The following is a 10,985-nucleotide window of genomic DNA, read 5'->3' on the forward strand; positions in this document are numbered from 1 at the left end:
CTCCCCAACCTTCCAAGTTTCCATTGTCTGTCATTGCACACTCTATGCTCATTGACCATGGTTTTGATGCAGAAGTCCCTGGAAGAGCTTAACACAGTTTCCTCTATTGAACCCTGGCATCCTTTTGCTAGTGACGCCATTTTAAAAAAGAAAAGAAAAGATTCCAGCAACAATTTATAAAAGGGAAAAGACAGTTTAGAAAGTCTTAGGCTAATATTTGGACACTATCAGACTGATCATTTGTGCCTCAATTTTTTTCACTTGGAAAGACATTTTAATGCTATATAGTTTAGAGAATTAAACTGAATCCATTGAAACTTTGTATTTATAGATTAGTTCATATTACTAAGGATTTTGTGCTTTTCACATTACTAAGGATTTTGAATTTTAGCACTATTCAAAGGGTAATTTTCAGGATGAAATCATATATGTAATGTGCTGAACTAAGTGCCTACCACACTGTAAGTATACACTACATTTTGCTTACTTTTCTTCCAGTAGAGTATCTAGACTTGTGACAATTCAATGAAGAGTGAGACGGGGGAAGAGATGTCCCTGAATCTGCACTCATGTGAGCAAAGCCCCTCATGGCAATCCTCCAAGGTTGTAAACTTTTACATTTGAAAGGTGCACCCCGACACCAGCCCTAATCTAATCCCACAGGACTTCCCAGCTACTTAAGCAATTACATCAGTTGCAGTGAAATTAAGTTTACACACTGACACTGAAAGGAAAGATAACAATAAAAACTGAAACTCAACTTCAACATTGACAACTGGGCATGATTCATAGGCTGCAAAACTGAAGGGACATGAATTATCTCCAGCTTTTCTCAGCACTGAAGAGAAGAGCATGAAAAGGGCTATAAATCAAACTTTAATTTAGAAATTTCCTGGGATTTCACTTTCATTTATGATCATCTTATTCCCAAAGGACTTCTAAGTCACTCTCATCAGTAAAAGAAACAGATAAGCACCTCACTTCAGTACAAATCATGGCTGATGTGTCTCAATTCCCTAGCTCACTTCCCAAAAATATGTCCGCGCCTGTCGTTTATGTTTTTTTAAATGCGATCCCAAATAAATGTTACATTTCAGGATATGTTCCAATCCAATGAAAATCAATTCTAAATTATATCATGGGCTGGGCACAGTGGCTCACGCCTATAATCTCAGCACTTTGGAAGGCCGAGGTGGGAGGATCGTTTGAGACCAGGAGTTTGAGACCAACCTGGGTAACGCAGTAAGGCCCCATCTGTACAATTTTTTTTTAGTTAAAAAATGAAATAAGATAAGTTACATCATGCCATGCTCTAGTAGATAAAACATTTTAATTTGGTAAGGAAAGGGATTTAGCACAGCAGTTCTTTGTAAAAATTATTTTCCCTTTACCCAAGACCCAAGCCTCTCCATTGCTGTAATTTCATCTTTTTTTGTTTGTTCATTCGAGACAGGGTCTCGCTCTGTTGCCCAGGCTGGAGTGCAGTGGCACAATCATAGCTCACTGCAGCCTCAAACTCCTGGGCTCAAGCGATCCTCCCATCTCAGCTTCCCAAACCACTGGGATGACAGGCACGAGCTCCTGCGTCCGGCCTCATCTCTTAAACCTGTTAGACGGTGCCACTGTGTTTTCAATGCACTGTGTATTCAGTGTGCCCTCCACCCCTATAGGACTCAGGACAAAACGTTACCTCCTGGATTCTCTTTGCCTCCTCACGATTGATGGCAATCCACCCCATCCAGGAGGCTCTGACACAGTAAGGACCCACACACTAGCAGTCATATGCATGCTTTTTCTTCTCCCTTATTTAAAAAAAATTCGAGATTCTGCCAACACTTTTCTATGTAGTACTTGAACCATCTTGCAAAGGGTAACTTGTCCATTTAACAATTATTTCTCGCTCTGTCCAAATCAATAAGGCTTAGAGACACAAAGACATGCCATTTAAAAATTACACATAAAAAAATTTACAGAATCTCTAACGCAGGGGTCAACAAATCCACCTGCAAGCCAAATAAGGCTTTATAAAGACTAATTAGCACTTAGCCATGCTTATGTGTTTATATATTGTCTATGGCTGCAGACAACTGAGTTAAATAGTTAAGACAGTGACCCTATCTGCCACAAAACCTAAGAGATTTGCTACTGGCCCTTTACAGAAAGTCCACTAATCCCGGCTCTAACAGAAATGAAGTGCACGTAGCATGTGTAACTTTAAAGCTCTCAGTAGCCATATTAAATCAGTAAAAAAAAACAGGGGAAGATAATTTTAATGATACATGTTAGCCCAATATATGCAAAATAGGATCATTTCAACACATAAGGCACATTCAGTTATTAATGAGAAATGTTCTATTTTTTCCATAAAAAGGCTTGGAAGTCTGGTGTGTTTTACACTGATCGGATGACATTTCGATTCAGACTAGCCTCAGTTCAAGTGCTCCCTAGCCACTGGTGACTAGCAGCCACCACACTGGTCCCTGCATATCTGAAGAGCATGCCAAGTGAGAAGAGAAAAAGACGAAAAAGAATGCAGTTTCCACTTACGGCTGCAGCTTCGGACAAGTCCAATTACACAGTGATGGTGAGAACGTAGGCTTTCTGCTCATCTAAGTAGATCCCAAGTAATATTTGGGACATACTTACACTGAAACATGATTCGTTGCATTGAATGAGATTCACACACAACCCAGTGTCCTGTATTTTATCTGGCTCCCAAGCCTCTGTCCCTGAATCCTCCTGCTTATCAGTAAAAACTCAAGTGAGGGGTAGCAAGCAGAGGCCAAGCCTGCTGAGATGCCTTCCCTACCGTAAGCTCTGCCAAAGATGCCGCCAGAAGTCTTTGCTTTGCTCGTGCAGGCATTTAATTCTTTCTGAAAATTGCTCACAGGAGCACACCCACTGGCCTTGCAAATCAATTAAGAATACATTCAGCTGGGTGCACTGGCTCACACCTGTAATCCCAGCACTTTGGGAGGGTGAGGCGGGCAGATCACTTGAGTCCAGGAGTTTGAGGCCAGCCTAGACAACATGGCAAAACCCTGTCTCTACTAAAAATACAAAAATTAGCCAGGCGTGGTGGTGCACACCTGTAATCCCAGCTACTCGGGAGGCTGAGGCAGGAGAATCACTTGAACCCGGGAGGTGGAGGTTGCAGTGAGCGGAGATCGCGCCACTGCACTCCAGCACTCTGCCTTAAAAAAAAAAAAAAAGAAAGAAAGAAAGAAAGAAAAGAAAAAAAAGGATACATTAAGGATACATTCATCCAGCCCAAGGGCTGCTGGGTGTCACGCAGAAGCCCCGGCCTGTACCCTCTGAAGATGGGTCATTAATGCCATCACCAACAAATGAGTCTGCTAGTCGAAACACAGAAGCCATCTCCCTCTTAAGCAGGTTTGCTTAAAGGAAAAAAAAAAAAGTTTTGTCTCACCCAGACCCTGGGAACACTTTACAAAGAAAATAAAGGACTGACAGAATCAGGAGTCTACAATAAGAGTTGACTATACGGCCAGGTGCAGTGACTCACACTTAATAATCCCAGCACTTTGGTAGGCCAAGGTGTGTGGATCACCCGAGGTCAGGAGTTCAAAAGCAGCCTGGCCAACATGATGAAACCCCATTACTACTAAAAATACAAAAGTTAGCTCGGTGTGGTGGCACACACCTGTAATCTCGGCTACTCAGGACGCTGAAGCTGGAGGATTGCTTGAGCCAGGGAGTTGGAGGCTGCAGTGAGCTATCATCACACTACTGCACTCCAGCCTAAACAACAGAGATTCTGTCTCAAAAAATAAAAATTAAAAAAAAGAGTGACTACAAATAATTTTTCTTATTGCTGTGGAAAAAAATAATCATCACCAATGTCTCCTTTTTGCCTCGAGAGACTATAGGCCAGCCCTTTTAGAATCAGTCAAAATAAAGAGCTTGGGAATAGACAATGAGATGTCCGAAGAGTAATTTTAGAACGTGAGAGCTGTCTGAGAACTCACGTACAAATCCAAGTTGTAAAAAGCAGAGCTTGTGTGTTCTGTTTCCCATATCCGAGAAATCGGTGACATAGCTTAATATTTCTCCAACACAGAGCTTTCCAAATGTGGTTTCTTCCTAAGGCGACTGTAACAGAGTTGAAAGCACAGGGTAAAAATTGGATGGTGTGGAACAGAGGACTGTCAGGTAAGAGAGCAGTTGGGGTCTGTGGTTGGGGGACTCTTTGCAGATGAGTGAATCGGTGGGCAATTGTGGCATAATCAAAGTTGTCTACATGATTCGAATAAGTAAGAATAGACCCCTAAAATGAAGGAGAAGATCTAGTGACAGCCACAATTATGCACTTTTACTCATCTTGAAAAACCATTTGGGAGAAAACTTCTCACAGAAAGAACAGAGAAGCTTTATGTCATGCTTTTTCAAGTTAATTTCCATGCGGAGTCAAATTTCTCACCATCAATCCATTAGTTAATGATTGTTCAAAAGACGTTTCCATGCAGAATGAGGGTTATCTTTCAGTTGGAACAAATTTTTTTAAAACTCTGTGCACATTACTGAGGTCAAATGAACATTACAACCCAGGAGAAGACTAAAATAATTCCACTCCCAAACCAGAATGTTTTCTTTTCAGTGTTTCCCTTATCATTTCACCGTATAGTCTCAGCTACAAGTGAGGCATTGGGAGGGCTTGTCAAGTGTCCAGAATTCTGGGGATATGCGTTCAGTTCTCACGGGCTCTGCATTTGTGGTGGTACCATCTTTTCCTCTTATTTTGCTGACAGCCTGCCCACCTCGTCTTGAGATACGTTTATCCTACAAACCAGAATGCTCACTTCAAAATAGAAAGCATAAAATGCTCTGCAGAAACAACAGCCTGCATGGTATCAGCAGGCTTCTAAAGGAGTTGTTTCCTTCTCCCTGTACCAGGAGAACATAGCCCATCAAATTCTCAAATTTCTTATTGGGCAGAAAGATTTCTTTTCAGCTGGGCATAGTGGCTCATGCCTGTAATCTCAGCACTTTGGGAGGCCAAAGTGGGAGGATCACTTGAGCCCAGGAGGTTGAGGGTGCAGTGAGCCGTGATCGTGCCAGCCTGGGCAAGAGTGAGATGCTGTCTCAAAAGAAAAAAACAAAAAAGCAGACACTTGGCAGTCTATTTTTTTAAAACCTATGACAGAAAGAAATCTTTTGGTTTTTCGTTTGAGACAGAGTCTCGCTCTGTTGCCCGGGCTGGAGTGTAGTGGCACGATCACGGCTCACTGCAGCCTCCGCCTCCCAGGTTCAAGTGATTCTGCTGCCTCAACCTCCCAAGTAGCTGGGATTACAGGTGCACGCCACCACACCTGGCTAATTTTTTTATGTTTAGTAGAGGTGGGGTTTCTCCAAGTTAGCCAGGCTGGCCTCAAACTCCTGGACTCAAGGGATCCGCCTTCCTCGGCCTCCCAAAGTGCTGGGATTACAAGGGTGAGTCACTGAGTCAGGCCAACAGTCTGCATTTTTGACCTCACTTGAAGTTATCTTGTCCTATGTCCAATCTAGAATTCCTTAATAAGAGGAAATAAAATCATGATGAATGCACTTAATGCCACTGATTTGTGCACTTAAAAATGGTTACAATAGCAAACTTTGTGTTATGTATATTTTACCACAATAAAAAATAAACTAAAAGTGAAATAAAACCAAATAACCATAAAAGGCCACCCCCAACACCAGGTTTATGGAAAGTCTTATTCTTGTGTTCCCAGCACCCAACGGATGCCAAAGTCTGCTTTTCCCCCATGAGCCGGAGTTCTGGAAATTGATCTCCCCACTAAGCAGCACACTGTTTGGTCATCCTGGCCATTCAGTCCTGTCTGGGAACGCGGCCATAATTTAAATACGCTGTTAAAATGCAGAGCTATCTATTCACAGCATGGTCTAGTTATTTAGCCATAAGGTGCAGACAAACAGGATTCTGTTTAAATATTTCCGCAATATCCAGTTACATTTCCAAATTCCATGACCACAGCTCATGTTTCCCCTTCGTTACCGACCATCATAAGCAATTTCTGTGCAATGGGAAATGGTGGCTATTTTCATAAGCAATCACATTCTTTAATGAGTTGTTTTTTTTTTTTTGTCTACTTGCAGGTAATTTATGAGTAGGTGTATTTTGACTTTTTTTTTTTTTTTTTTTTGAGATTAAGCCTTCCTAATATAATCCCACTCTCCAATCTGCTGTGCTGGTTGACTTTGGGGATGGTTGTCAGCTCTGTGACTTGGTTTTGTGGCCTCTTGACGGTCTACACAGGGCATTCATGGACTTGGAGGAAGATGGGAGAGTCCAGAGGCAAGGAGGACACTGCAGGACTGGGACTGAATAACAAAACGCCAGAGAGACTCCAGGAGAGCAAGATCGGTTCACATGGAAGAACGACGTACACGGCAGGCACATGGGGCCAGGAGGCCATGCAGCTGCGGCTGCGGAAGGTCAGTTCAGGAAGGGCCTATATTCCTGGCTGAGGAGTTTAGATTATACCCTGCAGGGAAACGGGAGACCACGGAAGGGTTTTCAGCAAGAGGGTATACGGTGAGCTGAATAGCAACTACCAAAACATACATCTAAGTTTGAACTCCCAGAACCTCAGAATGTGACCTTATTTAGAATTAGGGTTTCTGCAGGTCTAATTACAAGAATCTTGAGGTGTGAGCACACTGGATTTAGGGTGGTCCTCAAATCAAATGACTGGTGTCCTTATAAGAGGAAGGAGAGGGAGATTAGAGACAGGGACAAAAGCACCATGTGAAGACAGAGGCAGAGACTGGAGTGACAGTGAGTCTGCAAACCAAGGAGCGCCAAGGATTGTTGGCTCCCCCCACCCCTGGAAGCTAAATGAGCTGCATGGGATGGAGTCTCCCCTAGAAGCTTCCAGAAGGGACCAGCCCTGCCGACAACTTGATCTCAGGCCTGTGGCCTCCAGAGCTGTGAGGAAAGCATTTCTGCTGTTGTAAGCCACCCCCAGTTCATGGTAATTTGCTACAGCCGCCCCAGGAAATGAACACAGATTCACATCGTCAGATGTGTATTTCAGAAGCATTACTGTGGCTTCTGTAGAGGAATACAGCTTGAACCAAAAGAGGCAAGCATTAAAGGGAGACCAATCAGGAAAACTAAAGCAATAATTCAGATGAGAACTGAAAACATCCGGTTCCACACAAGGACAACGAAGATGAGGTTTAAGGCAAAGGATATGCACAGACATCGTCAGATTGTCTCACGTGGGGAAGGGAGAGCACAAAGACAAGGATAGGAGGTACTAGAGGGGTGCAGGGCACAAGTGCGGGTGACCTGGAAAAAACAAGACAACTGGGCCCTGGAACCGCAGGCATGAACGGCATGGATGTAGATAAGGTTCCTTGCTGCTAAGTTAAGAAATGAAAGAACTTCCTGCCCAATGACCTCCTTAAAGAGGCAAAGCCATCTGCTGAGAATGTGCAGGGAAGGGGCTGGGGGAAGCACTGATCATTTAACAAAGGATGGAAGACAGGGCTAAAGAGGGATGCATAGAATCGCTTGCTCTCAGGAGGGCCCAGCTGGGGTTGAAGATCACAATGCTGTAGTAACACAGATTTGCTCAGTTGTGCAATTTTTCCTTCGCAGCCATCAACTGCTTCGATGTGGACCAAGGAAGGCAGATGGCTGGGTTGATTCAAGACTGGGCTTCTGCACAGAGTGATGCACATTTCAGTTTGTTTCCAATATGAGCTCTGTTGCACTGATCGACTTCAATAAATTCTCTACAGTAAACATCCAGTACACAAGGTACTCCCTAATGGATACATTGCGTACTGTCATACGTGGGATGCTATGATAGCATTGAGAATAAATGAGCTACAGTGACAGCAGATAGGAACATTGCACATACAACGTTGGTGACAGATGCAAGACCCCAGAAGATACATGCTGTATGATTCCATTAATACAAAATTACTTCTTGTTGAGGATGCGCACATAGAGGACATTATTAAAAAAAAAAAAAAAGGCAAAGAGATGATTTCCCCAAAAGCCCAAATAGTGGTAGCTTCCGATGGTGAGAGACTTCTAGTGCAATGGTAATCGTACGAGGCCCCTGAGCAAATGGCAATGTTCTACCTCTTCACTTGGGAAATCACTGGTTCAATAACATGTATATGTCTCTGGAATGCTCTTTAACACTTATAGGTCATAAGTCACAATAAAAAATGAAAGGGAAGGAGGAAAATGCTCTGTGGCTCCAACAGCATCAAATTTTATATATAATATGTATTTTTTTTTTTTTTGAGACGGAGTTTCACTCTTGTTGCCCAGGCTGGCATGTAATGGTGCGATCTCAGCTCACCGCAACCTCCTTCCCGGGTTCAAGCCATTCTCCTGCCTCAGCCTCCTGCATAGCTGGGATTACAGGCATGTGCCACCACACCCGGCTAATTTTGTATTTTTAATAGAGACGGGGTTTCTCCATGTTGGTCAGGCTGGTCTTGAACTCCTGATCTCAGGTGATCACCCGCCTCGGCCTTCCAAAGTGCTGGGATTACAGGTGCGAGCCTTCGTGCCTGGCCTATAATTTTAATACTCAACAAAATAGAGGTTAGTATTTCAATAAGCCAAGAACATTTTTCAGTGATAAGCATTTGAAACTAAAGTCAAATGGGGCTACAAGAAAGAAAGAGAAAGAAAGAAAGAAAAAGAAAGAAAGAAAAAAGAATAGAAGAGAAGAGAAAAGAGAAAAGAAAAAAGAAAAGAAAACACATTGGTTCACATAACTGCAAATGTCATGTGTGGCCTTCAGGCTTGGCTAGATCCAGGTATTCCCATGCTATCCAGAGAGGTGTCACCCCTTAGCTCCATATTCCTCAGTACCATTTTCGGTCTCAAGGAGTGATAAGAATGATGGGTTTTTTTTCATCACCGGGTTTACTGGTACCTGTTTAGCAACCCTAGCAAAAAGAACAAACAAACAAACAAAAACAAAAACAAACCTTTGTCAAGAATTCTAATAGAAGCCCAGATCTGGCTGTCTCTGGGTCAGGATTTGGGTTAAGAAGTCACCGTGGACAAGAAATATGAGATGCCCTTTGGCCAGACCTGGGCCCCAAGCGCAGGAGCTCTGTATCTCAGGGACTGAGAATAACAGCCTGTGTTCCCCAGAGAAAACTTGAGTTGTTTTAACCGAAAGATAGAGGCCGAACACGTAGTCAGACAAAAACTACCCACGTCCACTACACATATTTTCACCTTCCTTTGGTGCTATGACCAAGCAGCAATTTCCGTTCCTTTCTCACTCGTATATTTCAAACACCTTCCTTCTCTTCTAACCCTCCCTGACTTAAGAAGCTAAGGCAAACAAAATAAAATACACACAAAAGAAGCAAGAGTTTAGAAGCAGGAAACAAAAGGCATGAAAGAATGAGTGAATGATTCCATTTCCCCTGCCTCTGGCCTCTAGTGAATCACCTACTGGAAGCTGGTGCAAAAAGTCTGCATTCACTCAGGTACAGAATTCCTAGGAATCCTCATAGAGATTCCTGCTTGCGCAGTTCCGTAGAAGAGAAGACTTGGCGCCTCCAGGGACGCTCGGCTGTTCCTTAAACAGAGATGAGCACCATCCTGGCTAACACGGTGAAACTCCGTCTCTACTAAAAAAATACAAAAAATTAGCCGGGCGTGGTGGCGGGCGCCTGCAGTCCCAGCTACTCGGGAGGCTGAGGCAGGAGAATGGCGTGAACCCGGAAGGCGGAGCTTGCAGTGAACTGAGATCGCGCCACTGCACTCCAGCCTGGGCAACAGAGCAAGACTCCGTCTCAAATAAAAAAAAAAAAAAAAGAGAGAGAAAGGTGAGCTTGAATAAAGGGGGAAAGATCGTGAATGGCCCGAAGGACTCCGGAGTGTCCTGGACAAAGTGGGTTTCCCCCAGAGGGAAAGGACAAACTCTGCCTACAGCTGACCAAGCCAGCCGGCTCCCCAGGGCTTTGCCAGGAAAATCACCACCACAAATGTCTCCACCATCATGTCTGTGGTTCCTTGAATCCTTTATGCTTCTGTTGAAACTGCCAAGGCAGGACTTGAAGGCTTCGCTGTGCAAATTCAAAAGCATTCTGAGATCATCAACTCTCTGGAGTCACCACCATTTGGAACCAAACCTTAAAAGAAGCCACCGAGATGGAAGCTCCAATACACTTTCGCCTCTGGTCATCTCCTTCCTAAGAAAATTCATATCAGATCATCCACAACTCTGATATTTCTCCCCACATTTCTGAGTTTTTCAGTGGCCAAGGAGAAGACTCCGTCCGTTTCTTAATAATTACTGATAATCGTTTCACCACAAAAGATACTGCTTTGGATAAACAAGCTTTGTGGTTTCTGTCAAGCACAAACAACGAAGATTAAATTAGCATCCTGAAAACCCACAGGGTGAGCTTGCTCCTCCCCTCCTTTAGTCTGCAGAATTACCTGGGGCTCCCTCCCAGCTGCCAAGCACACAGATGTGAGCAAGACACTGAGACACCACTGCTGCCCTGCGCTATCACTAGGGAATCCTGTGTTCCTAGCAGCTTATCCAGCTGGCTCTCAGGCTACGGTGAAACTGCAATACAGAAGGAATATTCCAAAAGAGAATTAAAAATGCAGCTGTCATATGGGCGACAGGCCCAAGTCTAGCAGTTAACAGCTACCCCGCCCCCACCCCGCCCACTTCCCCGGGAGCAGCCCTGCTCTCCAGTCTGCAAACCCAGGGGCTGAGGGGCCAGGGGCATCCCGAGGCCTGGGTGCCCAAGGGGTGCAAACTCCTTCCCCACCCTCTCTGCTTCCCTTATCAAGCCTCTTAAGTGTTCTCCCCATCCCATAATGGGGAATAATCCCTAAAATTCAAAGGCTGAAGCTCTAATCCCCACTACCTTTTGGAATGTGACCGTATTTGGAAACAGGATCTCTAAGGAGGTAATTAAATTAAAATGAGGTCATTAGGGTGGGCCCTGGTCCA

The 10,985-nt window shown here is 44.0% G+C and overlaps 1 long non-coding RNA gene across 1 annotated transcript; it reads left to right on the forward strand.

The window, feature by feature from the left end:
- The first annotated feature begins 540 nt into the window (after window positions 1-540).
- Window positions 541-6,335, forward strand: LOC134739046 (uncharacterized). Its single transcript, XR_010125457.1, has 3 exons — window positions 541-571; window positions 2,372-2,584; window positions 6,168-6,335. It is a non-coding gene; the product is annotated as an uncharacterized LOC134739046 (long non-coding RNA).
- The last annotated feature ends 4,650 nt before the right edge of the window (window positions 6,336-10,985 follow it).

This window comes from Pongo pygmaeus, chromosome X (assembly GCF_028885625.2).
Source record: "Pongo pygmaeus isolate AG05252 chromosome X, NHGRI_mPonPyg2-v2.0_pri, whole genome shotgun sequence".
In the NCBI taxonomy this organism is placed as follows: Eukaryota; Metazoa; Chordata; class Mammalia; order Primates; family Hominidae; genus Pongo; species Pongo pygmaeus.